The following is a 4,555-nucleotide window of genomic DNA, read 5'->3' on the forward strand; positions in this document are numbered from 1 at the left end:
CCTAATTTCAAACCATTCAGTGTTCACTTGTTCGGCTCAAACAACTGCCTCTTGGTCTATGTAAAGATTCCTTATGAGTACAATTAGTGTTCCAGAATACTTATTCTCCACAGTGTTGTCCAGAGCTTGTCATGATCCCCACAATCAAAAGTCTTTGCATAGTTGATAAAGCACAGGTAAACATCTTGCTGGTATTCCCTGCTTTCAGTCAAGATCCATCTGATGTCAACAATGATATCCCTTGTTCCATGTTCTCTTCTGAATACAGCTGAACCTCTGGCAGTTCTCTGTCGATGCACTGTTGTAGTCATTTAAAAATTATCTTTGTTGTTGTTGTATGCCATTGAGTCAATTCTGACCCATAGCAACCCAGTATAGGATTTCTGCGGAACAACTGGTGAACTTGAACCATCAACCTTGCAGTTCAAATGGCTTTGCAGTCTGGCGCATTAACCCACAGTGCCACACCTTTAGCAGAATTTAAATTGCATATGATATTCATGATATTGTCCAATTATGTCTGCAGTCCATTGGGCCACCTCTGTCAGAATGGATGCATATGTGTATCTTTTCCAATCAGATGGCCAGGTAGCTGTCTTCCAAATTTCTTGGTATAGATGAATGAGTTCCTCCAGTGCCATAACAGTTTGTTTCAATTTGTATTCTATCACTTTTGGGAGACTTGTTCTTTGCCAATGCCTTCAGTGTACCTTGGACTTCTTCCTTTAGTATCATTGGACCTTGAGCATATGCTACCTCTTGAAATGCATGAACATTGACCATTTCTTTTTGGTACTGTCACTCTGTGTATTCCTTCCATCTTCTTTTGATGCTTTTGCATGTTTTGTCCATAGAATCATTCAATATTACAACTACAGGTTTGAATTTTTTCTTTGGTTTCCTCAGCTTGTGAAATGCTGAGCATGTTCTTCCCTTCTGGTTTTCTAACTCCAGATCTTCGCACATTTCATTATAATACTTGACTTTTGTCTTCTTGAGCTACCCGTTGAAATTTTCTATTCAACAATTTTACCTCCTCATTTCTTCTATTTGCTTTAGCATCTCTACACTGCAGAGCAAGTTTCAGAGTTGCTTCTGACATCCATTCATTTTGGTCTTTTGTTTCTTTCTTGTCTTTTTAATGACCTTTGGTCATTAAACCTTTTGCTTTTTTCCTGTATGCTATTCTTTTTTTTTTTTTTTTTTGGTGTTCCCAGGTTTATTGAAAATATTACAGCATAGTGGAAAGGTTCAAATGGCTCCATGTGGTGTTTTGAAATTCATCCCGACTGTGGGCTGAGTGACCTGCAGGTTGGACAGACTGCCAAAGTCCAAGAGCATCAGCATTTCCTTAGTGTTGGGATCAACTTCAATGATCTCCTGATCCAGGGCTGAAACCTCAGGAACATAATTATCTCTCCTTTCTCTCTCCTCCTCTTGTAGCTTGATGGAGATACCTCTCATGGGGTCCCTCTGAATCCGCTTCATCAAATGAGTGACATATCCTGCTATCTCGTTGCGGAGCTTCTTGCTGGGAATAATGGCGATTTCCTCGCACACTTGCTTGTTGGTGTGAAAGTCATTGCCAAAGCGAGTGTAGTACTTCTAAATGATGACCTGGGCCGCCTTCTTCATAGTTTTGGTGCGGACGCGGCCCATGTTGACGGGTCCCTGATAAAAGAGGACCTGTATGCTATTCTTGATGTAATCCCGCAACTCTTCTGGTTTTTGATCATTAATGTCTAATTCAAAAAATCTGTTCTTGAGATGATCTTTACATTCAGGTGGGATATATTCAAGGTTGCATTTTGGCTTCCGTGGACTTATTTTAATTTTCTTCAGCATCAGCCTAATCTTGTATATGAGCAACTGATGGTCGGTTCCATATTCTGCCCCTGCCCTTGTTTTGGCTGATGATATAGAGCTTTTCTATGGACTCTTTCCACAGATGTAGTCAATTTAATTTTTGTGTGTTCCACCTGATGAGGTCTATGTATGTGGTTGTCTTTTATGTTGTTTAGCAAAAAGTATTTGTAATGACGTCATTCATCTTGCAAAATTTATGTGATCTCCAGCATTATTCCTATCACCAAGGCCATATTTTATAGCTTCTGATCCTTCCTCTTTGTTTCCAACCTTTGCATTCCAATCTTCAGTAATTATTAACACATCTTGATTGCATGTTTGATCAATTTCAGACTGAAGAAGTTGTTAGAATTCTTCTATTTCATCATCACTGGTTTTAGTGGTTGGTGTGGAAATTTGAACAATAGTTGTTTTAAGTGGTCTTCCTTGTTCTTGCTCTTCTGGTTAAGTGCTGTTGAGTTGGTTTTGACTCATAGTGATCCTGTATAGAGTTTCTGAGGAGTGTCTTGTGAGTTAACTGCCAACCTTGTGGTTCAAACAGATCTTGCGGTCCAGTGTGGATCCTACAGTGCTACACCAGGACTCCTTGTAGGCATATGGATTGTATCCAAACAGTGTTGTACTTCAAGATAGATCTTGAAATGTTCTTCTTGATGATGAATGTGATGCCATTCCTCTTTATCATTCTCAGCATAGTGAGCCATGTGAATGCCAGATTCAAAATAACCAGTACTAGTCCATTTCAGCTAATTCTAGGACATTAATGTTTATTCCATATCACTTTTGGCAACTTTCAATTTTGCTAAATTCATGCTTCATACATTCATAATGACGTTCTGAATATTTATGGATGTTTGCAGCTGTTTCTCCTCATTTTGAGTTGTGTTCCATTAGCAAATGAAGGTCCTGAAAGCTTTACTCTATTCATGTCATCACACTCAACTCTACTTTGAGGAGGTAGCTCTTCCCCTGTTGTATTCTGAGTGACTTCCAACCTCAGGGGCTCATCTTTCAGCACTATATCTGACAATAGTCCAGTACTTTCATCATGTTTCAATATTAAATTTTCTGGTACTGACAGTGTTCCACTGCTGCTCATGAGATTTCAGTGACAAAATATTTGGAAGTATTCCATCTCTCCTTCTTACTAGTTTGGGTTAGTCTAGAACCTCAGCTGAAACCTCTCCGCTGTGGGCGATCCTGTTTGTATTTAAAATGCTTGTGGCATAGCTTCCAGAATCACAGCAACATGCAAGGCACCACAGTACAGCAAACTGACAGATGAGAAAAGAATGCATTTCCTGTCAGTACAAAGTTCTCTAATGTATAACAGTTAAATCAGACTTTTAAAAAATGCAATAGGAGTTCTGGGCAGCACAAATGATTAAGTGCCTTACTACTATCTGAATGGTTTTTTGAACCAATTAAGAGGCACTTTAGAAGGCAGGCCTTTGAAAACTCTATGGCGCAGTTGCACACACGGGGATGCCATGAGTTAGAATCTACTCCACAACAACTAGCAACAATAACAACAACCGAAATGCATTGTCCAAGCATTCTGTTTGTAAGTTTTTATTTTTGTTCCATTTGATCTATCGATTTCTGACAGAGATGTGTTAAATCCTCCTTCTTATTCAAAATTTGAAGAGTGTGGTGTCTCTGTGGGATAAGCACTGGACTGCTACCCCAAGTTCGGTATTAAATTGATGCTTGTATGTTGGTGTATTCTTAGGTTCTTGCCAACTGCCTCCTGGTGGATGTAATTAGAGAATAGATGTGTGTGCCCAGTTCCCTATTCACCATTCATACAGCTCAGTTTAGGGTGGGAATTGGCTGCTGATCAGTTGGTAGAGGAGCTGGTATTACTGGCTCTTGCCTTGTGTGTGGAGCTACATAGGGAATGTTTTTTGTCTGGGCTGTGTGGGCATAGTTTCTGTCTTTTTTTTTCAGGTAAGAAAAGACACCCATACACAAGAAAATAAAACAAAGCAAATTAGCAAATAGTGGTGAAAAAAGAAAACAATAAAGCAAGAAAAACAGATTTAAAAATGGGTAGAAAAAACAATGTAATATCTAAGAAGATAAAAGAACAATAAGAGTTATGGAAGATAAAAATAAGAGAGAAAGAAAAACACTTGACAAAACGAGAGAGAGGGAAGATGAAATGATAAAGAGACTAGAGAGTAGTAAAGTAAGAGAAAAAAGTAGAAAGAAGAGGAAGAAGTGTTAAAAGATAAACAAAAGTAAAGAAGGAAATTCAATAGTAGAGGCAGAAAAAATAAAAAGAAAGGGAAGGGAGAGAAGAAGGAGAAGAAAGAATAAACAAAGAAAGCCAAAGAAAGGTGAAAACAAACAGAATAAAAACCAGTGCAGGTGCTGGAGTCAGAGACAAACTCTGGGGAGGCGGCTGTTAATCAAGGAGCTCACAAGGTGGCTGGGGGAGGGATAAATTCCCAGCCCTGAATGAGTTCCTATAGGCCCAAGTGTTGGCCATTTGGATCAAAGAGTCACAGGGGGCTGGACCAGATTAAGATTGCTCAAATGGCTCCAGCCGACTCTCTATATTGGGAGTAGAACCCGCTCTGATCTGGGTGCTAAGAGGGTATAGTCCGTGTCCTTCTCACTCTGGTGCAAGACAGAACCTCAAAGCTGTGAATTCCCAGACAGCAGGGGGCTGCAATGGGGGGTG

General features: G+C 39.6%; 1 pseudogene; it reads right to left on the minus strand.

The window, feature by feature from the left end:
• Window positions 1–1,251: 1,251 nt before the first annotated feature.
• On the minus strand, window positions 1,252–1,659 carry LOC102817160 (annotated as a pseudogene).
• Between the last annotated feature and the right edge of the window lie 2,896 nt (window positions 1,660–4,555).

Source organism: Chrysochloris asiatica, unplaced genomic scaffold (assembly GCF_000296735.1).
Source record: "Chrysochloris asiatica unplaced genomic scaffold, ChrAsi1.0 scaffold00002, whole genome shotgun sequence".
Taxonomy (NCBI): domain Eukaryota; kingdom Metazoa; phylum Chordata; class Mammalia; order Afrosoricida; family Chrysochloridae; genus Chrysochloris; species Chrysochloris asiatica.